The 12,526-nt window shown below is 36.8% G+C and overlaps 1 protein-coding gene across 1 annotated transcript in view; it reads left to right on the top strand.

The window, feature by feature from the left end:
- The window catches only part of IL1RAPL1 (interleukin 1 receptor accessory protein like 1), a 717,019-nt gene that overhangs the window by 13,867 nt on the left and 690,626 nt on the right, over window positions 1–12,526 (top strand). The gene's annotated exons all lie outside the window — the stretch shown is intronic.

The following is a 12,526-nucleotide window of genomic DNA, read 5'->3' on the forward strand; positions in this document are numbered from 1 at the left end:
AGGTCATAAAAGACTGTTCTGTAAGAGCCATGACTATGGAGTGAACAAGTCAAATTTGAAGTGTGGTCCAATGGTTTCAGGAAAATGTTTTATATTGTTCCAAACCCAAAAAATAAAGAAAGAATAAAGCATGATTTCAAAGCAATATCACATCAGGTTGGATTAGACTTCATATTACAGAAAAGTAGCTTAAGATAGTTTATTCTCTCACGTAAAGTAGTTATAAGGTAGGCATTCCTGGACTTTTATGATAATTTCAACGTTTTGCATGACTTAGGCTCCAAAGTGTTATGCTCTGCTATTCTCAGCATGTGGCTTCCGTTCCCAGTGTCACTACGTGCTCCTAATACAACTGAAGAACTGAATTTTTAATGTTATTTAATTTTAAATAGCCACATGTGGATCTTAGTCTGTGTTTTGAGATAGTCATTACTAGCTGTTTGTGGCCACTGTTTTAGAATAGAAACTCTTCTGGATAGCTCTTTTTTAGCCTGGAATCATGTAACGTAAACATGGAAAAGATTTTAGATTTCACTGTAGGGGTTGCTTAGTTTTACAGATAAACAACGGAGGAGGTCCAAAGAAGTTAAGTATTGACTTTCTAGAAATTCAAAGCGAATGTTTAGAAATACTGAAAATCAAGCTGGATCTTTTGATTCCTTAATCAGTGCATTCATAAAAAATAACTTATTAAAAAGTATTTTGTAATTGAATTTGTTAATAATTCAGGTAGATCTTCCTTTATTGACTTCAAAAAAGTAAGATTTTAACACAATTATTTTTTCGATCCATTCATTTCCAATCTGTAATTCATTTGAAGAATGATTGCAGCAATCTGACTACAAATTTTTACCCCATCTACTCTAGATATTGAGGCTTAGGCTGTGTTTCTGTTCTTGACTCTATAAACCAATCTATTAAATGATAATCTAACAATTAATTTACATTAAAACAAGACTACTATTTCTGTTACTGTAGAAGTTTTAGAATTACTTGCATGTAAGTTAATGTGATTAAATTGGCTAGGAATATTTGATGTTGTATCTATTTACTTTATTCTATTAGATTATTAAGTACTTATTCTATAGCAGCCATTAGGCTAGCTGTTGGGAGCACAGCAGTGAATTAAACCACAGTAGAATTAAGCTAGAATAGAACACGTCTCTTCTGGAAGTTTATTCTAGAAAAGAGCCTTTCAAACAGTAATTACTTTTATCCTAACTTTTATGAAGTTCTGTCCCTCTAGAGAACCCTGACTAATACATTTGTTTTCTTTAATATTTGATGTGCATTGTCCAAAAAAACACACGTAAAGCCTATTTCATTAAATCATGTTATGTACTATGTATTCCACTTCGTTAATTCTCATCATATTCCATTTATACAATGTATAATATTTTCTCTCTCCTATTAACAAATAACTAAAATTATTTAAATACACAAAAATAGATGTCACCTTTAAATAATAGGTTTTTATGAGTCATATAAGGTAAATGTGACACAAAAAAGCTGGGAAACCCCTTTTCAGGGTTTCTCAAATTATAATCATATGTCTAATTAGATTTAAAAAGGTCACTAAGGTGCTAGTGAATAAAACAAACAGATTCCTATATCCTATCACTTACTATTGAATCAGAAATCTGCTGCATCAGCATGCATACCGATGATTCTTATCCACATTAAGTTTGTGAATTTATATCCAAGTGATAACGGTTACTATGATTTGGATGTTTGTTTACCCAAACCTCATGTTGAAATTTGATCCCAGAGTTGGAGGTCAGTTGTTAGTAATGTGAGTTTGAGTAATTCCGGTGTATCCTTCATGAAAAGATTAATAGCCTACGTCAGCAGTGAATGAGTTCTTGCTCTCTTAGTTTCCTGGAGAGCTGGTGCTTTGAAAGAGCCCTGCACATCCACCTTTTTTCTCTTACTTCTGCTCTCATCATGTGATCTCTGCTCTCATTTGCCTTCCAGTATAAGTGGAAGCAGCCTGAGTTCCTCAACAAAAGCAGATACTGGTGCCATGCTTTTTGTATAGCCTTGAAAACTGTAAAGTAAATAAACATCATTTCTTTACAAACTAGCTAACCTCAAGTAGTTCTTTATAGCAACATGAAAAAATGGACTAAGACAATGATCCTTTTAAGAGAGTTATAGCCCATACTAATTCAAAGTCAACATGGTGTTTTATATAATCTTGTTGTAATAGTCTCTTGATGGTGGTCATCCAGCACCTAACACAGTGTCTAGCACATGTTGGAGTGTCAAGAGTTAATGATTGAAAGTGAATGGAAAAAAGGTATGTATCTCTTCCCAAAACATCAGGAGATTGAATATAAAGGACACATGTTCCTTCTAAAAATGTGACAGATGCACTCTACAGTTAAAGTTTGAGGGCTTTTTAAATGCAGACTATTAACCTCTTAGGTTAAATTGAATTTACTAATGGAATTATTGGTAGTGAAGTTATAGCAGGGTGCCTTCCAGATTCCTCTGCTCTGATCTTCAAATGAATAAGCACTGCAGATTAGCCAACCTTCTGAAAAGTTCTTAATTACGGAAACCAATATTGTGCAGAATAACAGCCTGTGTGTTAACCTTGTTGACACAGTGTATAAATCTCATGTAGATAGCTTGTACAAAAGAATAAAAGTGTTGTTCTAGTTTCTAAACTGGTGTTTCCAAGAAGTTATACTTCTAATGAAAATTGCTGCCATTGGATGTCTGTTCAGAGGCTTTGGCTTACAAAGTAGAGATTTGAAAATATCAAACTTGCTTGATCTCTGAATGTTGTTTTCATTAATTAGGTGAATATGACAGTTCTCTCTTTACCCTAATCGGCCCCCTGGAGGAAATAACATTTTTGTTTGTCTAAACAGTACTTAATGACTACTCTAAAATTAGAGTCTCAGACCTTTAACTCTAGAGTGCAAAGCTCTGCGTCCTTGACTCTGACGTTTATCATGAATATTAATTTCTGATCTTAAAGTCAAGCCATGAAATTTTTATATGTTATCATACATTTCCCTTGACAATTTTTGTAATTGCCACAATTTCCTCATCAGTAAGAGTTGTTTGTGGCTCCCATGGTCTAAGGAGGCTATAAATTTGGCAGCTTTGAATTCTCTCTTTTGTTTCAATGTGGAACCATCTACTTGTTTACTCTGAGCAGTAACTAGATCTCAGATCTTAAAAGAACTATTGTTTTTATTGGTGCCTTTACACAACAGAAGACTCAATATATTTTTTGTCATTACATGTTTTCATTGTTACCTTTGGGTTGACTTTCCTGTTAGGGGAGATTTATGTCCATCTTCAGGTACTTTTCCTGCTAGTCACATAAAAATGTTATTTTCTGCCACATAGCTACCGTTTTCTTTAAAATTGATTAATTAGTAGTGTTTGATTATCAAATATCAGACTGTAAATATTCACATTGTGTATAAGTATCCAGCATTAACATTATTTAGACAATATTCATGGAGATATATATATATATAAACACACATACTTTTTAATAAATGTAATTCAACTGAAATGTTGTCTTCCGTTTGTACTTTCAACAAAGATTTATTGAACATCGACTACACATCAGGCCTGGATGTTTTTCTGCACACAGGAGTAAAAATAGACAAGACACAAATTGGCCTGAAGATGCCACAGTCAACCAGGAAAACAGACAGATTCATAAAAAATTATCTGTATGGCAAATGCTATTAGAAATATGGTGACAAAGAGCTATTGCAACCAGAGAGACTCAGGGATGGATACACAGAAGATAGGTCTCTGAGGCTACACGAGATAGATCTTTCTTCACAGAGAAATTGAAAGGGCATTTTATTTTATACAATAGGAGTGGCCAGCCATGGTGATTTAGGAAAAGAGCTTCAGAAGGGAAAAGCAATAGATACATGTGGCTGGAGTGAAAAGTACAAAGTGGTGCATGGGAAGAAACAGAAGGTAGAAAGGAAACTTTTGGATAGATTTGGGAAGTACCCAAGAATAGAATCTCAGTTTCAGGTGTTTGATTTTTTTTTTTTTTTTCTTAGGACCTGAAGACAGTGATCCAGGACGGCCTAAATGTCATAAAGAAAATTATTCTAGATATTCAGTCATTCAGACAATTATCTAATGATTCCTTTATGAGAGTTCTTTTTGGCCAGGTGATGACCAAGAGTCAAAGTCTCTGTTCTTAGGAATCTTACAGTCTTTCAAGAGAGAAAGCTAAGTCACTCAACATTTAATGTCTGATATGACAGAGGTTACAATAGAGAAAAGAACAGAGTGTAATGGGCACATAGATGTGATGTGTGAATCAGAAGAAAAATCAGTTAAGGCTTTTTGGAGATTTAAATATTGAGTTCTGATACAGAAGTAAAACTTAGTTCGATGAAACAAGGAGATGAAAAAGGAGATTTGGAGGAGTTCCTAGGTGGTAAGATTTTATATGACTACAATCATTATATATCCTTCTAATTGTCCATGACTAAAGTAAAGTTTCCATGACTTGGGTCATTTTCGGAGAAGTTGGAAAGGATCAGTTCATGGTCTTATGTACAAAACAAAAGAGCTGAAACTTTACACAAAAAGGTTCAGGGAGACAATGAAGAACTTTAATCAGATGGATGACAAAAATTGGATTTGAGTTTTGGGGAGGTCATTTAGCAGCAGTGTGTGGGGTTGTTGAATGGAGGGCTTGGAGAGCAGCATGTAACTACAGAGTTGTCTTCGATTGGACTCCTCTAGAATCAAACCCCAAGGAAACATCACTAGAGGAATGGGGAAGTAAGATGTAGCAGAGAAGGGAAGCCAATAAAGTATGTATTATAAAGCTGTTTTATCCCTTTCGGCAACTGGAAAAGGTTCACTGGAAAACTCTGTGAGACAACGTAGACATACTCTCAGAGTTATACCCAAAGTGAGAGGAAACTGGGTTGTTTTTCTACCAGCTCCCTATCTGTTCCTCATTGAGGGTTTCTTCTACTAGGAATCTTAGTTCTCTAGCATTTCTGGCTTGCCCTTCATGCAGACCAAGGTTGGTCTCAGGGCCAGACAAAAGCCATCAGACTGAGGGTGTCAAGTATTTGTAAGAAGCAGCCTTCATACAGTAGGCGTTTGTGGGGGGGGCACTGACATAATCAGCTGAAGAACTAACTAGGTGGGAGGTGTTGAGGGTCTGGACTTAGGTCATGATAGTGGTAATCCAGGGAATTTCAGGAGTGCTACTAGGCCATTGTTTTAATAAGATTTGACCATGTATTAAATGTTAGGGGTAAATTATGATTGATGACTTTCCAGAGAGTAGACAGATGTTGATGATGTAAAATGTGTGTGTTTAACAATGTAAAAGTTTTAGTATAAATGTGAAACCTATATTAAAGTCTCTTTATAATTGTATCTATTATAGAAAAGTATTATAATACAGCAGTATAAAAACTCTCTAACCAGAAGACCTGGAGTACTTCCTAGATCTAGATTTCTAACTGCATGAATCTTGGATGATACTCTTAATCTCTCAGAGTATCCCATGAAAAAAATGGGAGTAAACATGAAAGAAGCTTTGCATATGTTACACAAACCAAAGTGTCAGTAAGCCTTGTACAAAATTTTAACTTTTAAATAGAAATTACATAAAGTATTTGGACCCTAAGACCTACCAAGTTGATTATTATTAATGAATGAGTAAATCTAGTCAATCAAAGACCTTTCATTTTCCCCACACCTATATTTGAACAGATGCCAGTTAGTGAGCAACTTTGTTTCTTATTATCCGTACTTCATACTGAATGCACTAATTTTTTCTCTATCAAAAAAACTGTCTTTGTTAAAACATTACAATTAACTAAATTACTTAACTCTAATGCCTATTTTGAGGGAATAATGTACTTGGAGGGAGAATGAAATGTGTAATTTTATTTCTGCCTCATTAAACCTCCTCTGTGTCTAGGCCAACAAGAGTTTCCTCCTCCTCTACAGGCAAACACTTATTGGACACTTCATTGTGAGAAAATCCTCAGGTCATTGGAACTTGGTAGTGAGTTACATACCTGCCCGTCCCCTCCAGTATATGTACTAATTATCTTATGGAAAATAACAATTTTCTAGTTTTTTTTTTTTCCCCTCAAGAAAGCCTTGAGTCTCATCTGGAAGTCAGATGAGTGTCAGATTTCTTACTTCTCTTTGCTTCAATGGCAACTCTTTTTTTTCTGATTCTAAATAAATAGATTGTGATACCTACATGAATATCCACAGGGCCAACACTGCCCCTTTATTACTCAGGAAGTGTTTATTTTTCAGCTTTCTCTTTCCTTTCTGGCCCTTTGAAATTCAAGCTTATTTAAGAATGAATTTTAATGAAATTGTTTTAAATATCTTTTAATCACATTAGCAAACTTCTAGCAGAGCATTGAGTTTCTTCCTCAGATAATTCAAGTTGTCTTTTCTAAAATATGTACTTAAAATGACTTTGAAAAAAGAGATGTATGATGTCCGGAATTTGTTTCAAAAGAATCAGGGTGTGGTTAGTGTGATGGGTAGGGATACAGATGAAATTAAGTAAGCACTATGTTGATAAATGCTGAAGTTGGATAATGGTATATGGGAGTTGTGTAGTGTTTTCTACTTTTGCATATGTTTGAAATTTTCCCTACACTTGAAAAGATTAGAGAAATTTCAAAATTAAAATGGTTCCCACTATTTTTGTAGCTTTTTTTTTTTTTTTTTGAGACGAAGTTTCGCTCTTCTTGCCCAGGCTGGAGTGCAGTGGCACAGTCTCGGCCCACTGAAACCTCTGCCTCCTGGGTTCAGGTGATTCTCCTGCCTTAGCCTCCCGAGTAGCTGGGATTACAGGTGCCTGCCACTATGTCTGGCTAATTTTTGTATTTTTAATAGAAACAGAGTTTCACCATGTTGGCCAGGCTGGTCTTCAACTCCTAACCTTAGGTGATCTGCCCGTCTTGGTCTCCCAAAGTGCTGGGATTACAGGCGTGAGCCACCGTGTCCCGCTCTCGTAGCATTTTATCCCTTACATGATATAGGTTAGCTTTTGCTTTATAATAAACTATTCCAAAAGCCAGTAGGTTAAGACAATAAGCAAATTTTGATCATGAGTTTATAAATCAGCTGGACTTCCTTATGCATCTACTGTTAACTATGGGTGAATAGAAAGTACTATTTATTTTGCCTGGAATCTCTCACATGTTTTGTGGCTATCTATATATAGGCTAGTCTAGTATGGCCTCACTTGGTAAAACTGGATTCTCCTCTACATGGTCTGATCTTTCACAGAGTAGCTCATGTTTTTATTTTATTTTTGTCTAGAGAGGCCATGTTCCAAGAAGAACAGTATAACGAAATATAAGGATATGAAGCTTCCTGATGTTTAGGCTCAGAACTGGCATACCATGTAAAATTCAGATGCATTCTGTTGACCAAAAAAGTCACAAACGACCCCAGCTTCAAGGGTAGGAAAACAGACTACTTACTCTTGGGAGGAGTTACAAAATCACATTGCACTGGGATCATGGATACAAGGGGATCATGAATTGTGGCCCTCGATGCAACCAGTCTATCATATAAGCATTTACTGCTTTTAAATCAATGACTACTCATATTCTGATAATTTACAAATTTGTATTTCTAAGCCACAACTCACTCTCCAGCTTTAGCCTGCCTACTGTTCACCTACTCTTAGATTTTCCACAGACATCTCACATTCAAAGGCTAGAGTGTATTACTTCTTCCCTAAAACCTTCCATTCTTCAGGGCCTGTATGTGTACAATCAATGTCCTTACCATTTATCCATTCAACTATTCGTCCCCCTACCCATTATTTAATACAAGGAGTACTTATTGAATGTCTATGCTGCTCACTGTGCTAATCGTTGAAGAACCTAGGGTGAGCAAAAACACACACGGCCATTGCCTTCATAGAACTCACAGAGACATGGGCAAGAAACCCAATGAGAAATCACACAGATAAATGTAAAATTGCAAAAATAACATCTGTTAAAGAGGAAAGATACATGATTGTATGTGAGATTATAACCAGGTGGTATTTACTTGATGATTTGAGAAATCAGGGGAGGCTTATCTGAGTTTGTGGTGATTTAATTGAGATCAAACTTTGATCTTGGTGTGTGGAGACATAAAACATAAACCTCAATTAACCCATGGTAGACATGTAGCTTGAGTGAGAAAATGAAACTTTATTATTTAAAAAGTCATGACAGTTTTGTAATCTATCCTGATGAACATTCATAGGGTTATGATGGGTTATCGTTATATATCTTGAGAACACCAAGGACAATGGCAGAGCTTGGAGTGAGAAGGAAATCCATAGACCTGACGGCAAAGCTTCCTGGAATCAGAATAGACATGAAAATGCACGAGAGGGCAAAAGAGTTATAGAACCAACTGGTATGCATTTCAAAACAGCAGGATTGTGGAGAAGAGAGTGGATGAATTATTATTTAGGAGGTATAATAGGAAGGAAGAATATCAACCCCAGTCTCTATCTCTGAAATGCAAAAAGTATGAGGAAGTAAATAAGCACCACCTGAGATAGCTGTAGAAGAAGCGATAATCACAGAGGAGAGCTAGGTTTTATTGGGTGAATACCAACAAGAGAAGGGGATGCTGAGGATTTAGAGCGGTTATATGGAAATATTGTATCAAAGGGTACAGTGAAAGAATTTGAGCTATGAGATGTGTGTGTGCGCACAGAATATGAATAAATGAATGAATGAATAACAGAGCATTATGGAAATGTCAATGCAGTAAAAGTGTATGTATATGAGTGTGTTGGAGAGGGGATACTTACAGTTTTGGCACTGATTTGTTAAACTAAGGATGACAGACATCCTGAATTCAACCTTAATATCTCTTTGACGAAGATGACTCACTTGGTTGGGGGTGATGGGAAACCTAGAGGCAATAGAATCCATATACTTTTGATGGTGGGTTGATAGTAAACCAGATCATCAGATCCTCAGTGTCCATTACTACCTACGTTGTAGTCTAATCTCTCATTAATTCTCACATGTTTAATTCCCTCCAATCCAGCTGTGAGACATTTTTATTCCTCTCTGCTTAGAAATTGATATTTGGCCGGGCGCGGTGGCTCAAGCCTGTAATCCCAGCACTTTGGGAGGCCGAGACGGGCGGATCACGAGGTCAGGAGATCAAGACCATCCTGGCTAACACGGTGAAACCCCGTCTCTACTAAAAATACAAAAAACTTGGCGGGCGCCTGTAGTCCCAGCTACTCGGGAGGCTGAGGCAGGAGAATGGCGTGAACCCGGGAGGCGGAGCTTGCAGTGAGCTGAGATCCGGCCACTGCACTCCAGCCTGGGCGACAGAGCGAGACTCCGTCTCAAAAAAAAAAAAAAAAAAAAAAAAAAAAAAGAAATTGATATTTATGGGAAGCCGGGCATGATGGCTCACACCCGTAATCCCAGCACTTTGGGAGGCCGAGGCAGGCAGATCACGAGGTCAGGAGATCGAGATCATCCTGGCCAACATGGTGAAACCCCATCTCTACTAAAAATACAAACATTAGCTGGGCGTGGTGGTGGGCGCCTGTAATCCCAGCTATTCGGGAGGCTGAGGCAGGAGAATGACTTGAACCCAGGAGTCAGAGGTTGCCCTGAGCCAAGATCATGCCACTGTGCTCCAGCCTGGTGAGAGAGCAAGACTCTGTCTCCAGAAAAAAAAAAAAAAAAAAAAGAAATCGATATTTTTGGCCAGGTGCAGTGGCTCACCCCTATAATCTCAGCACTTTGGGAGGCCGAGGTGGGTGGATCACAAGGTCAGGAGTTCGAGTCCAGCCTATCCAATATGGTAAAACCCTGTCTCTACTAAAAATACAATAATTAGCAGGGCGTTGTGGTGCATGCCTGTAGTCCCAGCTGCTTGGGAGGCTGAGGCAGAAGAATCGCTTAAACCCAGGACGCAGATATTGCAGTGAGCCAAGATCACGCCACTGCACTCCAGCCTGGGTGACAGAGTGAGACTCCGTCTCAAAAAAAAAGAAATTAATATTTATAAAATATAAATGTGAACTTGTTATCCCCTGTTTAAAAATCTTTCAATGATTTTTCTAGCTTTCCAGATAATATTTAAATTGTGTTATAGCACAAAAGCGCTTTACCGTCTCTCCTGTAGCTGCTACTTTAGTGCCCCTTCAAGGTACTTTCCCCTACTCATCTTTCATGTCAGCAAGAGAACTATTTTAATTTTTTAAAGCTTTCTTGTTTCATGCTGTTCTACTGGTGTCTGTGCTATTCAATCTATTTGGAACCTCCATCCTAACCTCTTTATCTGGTTAACTCCTCTCCAAAGGAATTAATGACTGAATTAATGATGCCGCATATGTTTTTCTAATGTTCTTTTGAAGTAACTCAATTGAGTTTGAAGGTTTCAGAAACCCCTTGTCAAGTACTGATCAAGCAGCTTATTTCACTGCATATTTTTTAAAATTATTTTTTCTGAAGTTTTGGAAGTCATAACTTTATTTCCTTTGAAAGTGTTCAATATTTATGAATAAAATTATGAAGATAATCATGTAAAAACAGCTTAATAAATTTAAATACATTTTAATAAAATGAGATGATGAAAAAAAGACAGGAGTTATGAAAAGCCATAACAGCAGAGAGAAAAGGAAACTACAGGAAGTGTGAATTGGAACTAAGATAGAACTATATATAGCATAAATGGGATATGTAAGAATGTAAAATATGTGTACTTGAAGAAACTGAACACAATTACAAAAGTTTATTTTGATAAGTGGAAAACATTGTCATCATTTGTATATTTTTTCCCTTAATAGAAAACTTCTTAAATTATATCTAGGCACTCATTGCACTGAATATAAGATACCCAATATTGTAAGAGACACAGTAAATATCTGTACTAATAAACTATGACACAATGCTTTCTTATAGCAATCGTAAAAGATATACCCAATTTTGGAGATGGTAAAATACAAGCAAAATGCTCATCTTAGAATTGATGAAATCTAGAAATTCATGAAAAAAGTCAAGTAACTTAGTTATTGCATACATGGTATTAGAAAACTGCCAAAGGAAATTTTTTAAATCTTTAGAAAGAAAATTATCAATACTGCTTATCATATTGGATTTGTCTTTTTAGGAGGACACAAATATTCAGCCCTTAACACTCTCTGAGCCTGTTTTCATCAAGATTCTTTCAGTTGCAAGTGACAGAAAACCGAGATCAAGGAGTGATTAAGCATAGAAAGGGATTTTTTTGGTTCACAAACTGAAAAGTCCAAGGATAGCCTGGCTTTTTAGGCATGTCTGGATTTAGATTAGAGGTTCACGTGATGACAACTGAAACATTCTCTTTTTTTTCCACGTCTTTCCTTGGTGTTGGCTTTCTTCTTTAGGTAGGCAAAGATGACCCCTGTCTTCTCTAGTCTTAGATTCTACTGTCTTAGCCACTAGAGTCAGAAAAAGACATCATGCATTCCTAAATCTCCAACAAAAATCCCAAGTGTGGCTCTCATGGCCTTATATGTCCATCCCTGAACCAATCACGGTGACCAGTGTGATAGAATATTCAGATTGAACAGTTATCTGCATAAGAACCAGAGAGAATCAGTTCCACTTGAACTACAAAAGAAGGGGGAAAATGTTGGACAAGGAAACACAGTAGAGGAGAAATTGGATTAATTTCTTAAATCTGCAAAGTGGGGGAAGATACCAAACTTTTAGGACTGCTGTGAAATAGAGTTAATCAATATGTGTTAGTATACTGAATTGCACTCATGTGACTCAATTATTTATTACATACCACATACTCCTATATTGCAAACTTCTAATTTCATAAGGATCTGTCCTTGACTTCACTGCTCCCTACTGTGGCCATTATACACCCCCCTTTGTAGCCCGCAATAGAAATGATCAGTAGAAAGCATTGTCCAAGCGTCCTGGCTTTCCTCATGCAAGATATTAATTAATGAGACCTCAACAAGGATTAGTAACTCTTCCGAAGGGACATCTTCAGAGTCTCCCCAAAGGAGAAATCAATGCCCCCTAACTGATTTGAATGCAGAAGCCACTAGGGTCTCAGGAATTCCCCCCACTGAAATGCAAATGGACCTAGCAAGGGTTTTATCTTAAACACCAGCAAATGCTCAGTTATTACTTAGCACCTCAGCAGGGATTATCAAAAGTTGCAGTTTCATTGCCCCGTAGGACTTTAGTTAATATTGTATCTAACTTTGCAATCTTATTCTGTCTCTTTTGGTCAAAGCGATATTGCACCAGGCATTTGTTAAAAATGGCAAGGAAAACTTTATTTAAAGCTATTGTAATATCAGTTAAGACTATTGCAAAAGGGGCAAGAGAGTATACTCAACTTTATTGAAACAAAAGGCAGGAGAGGTTTTAAGCCTTAGGGTGAGCTGGAGGAAAAGCACTGGAAGATAGTTGGGGGAAGGTCTGTCAAGGTGATTGGGCTTATCAAAATTAGACTCCAACCCTCCCACAGAGACTGAGAATTG

The sequence above is a fragment of the Rhinopithecus roxellana genome, chromosome 7, assembly GCF_007565055.1.
Source record: "Rhinopithecus roxellana isolate Shanxi Qingling chromosome 7, ASM756505v1, whole genome shotgun sequence".
NCBI classification, from domain to species: domain Eukaryota; kingdom Metazoa; phylum Chordata; class Mammalia; order Primates; family Cercopithecidae; genus Rhinopithecus; species Rhinopithecus roxellana.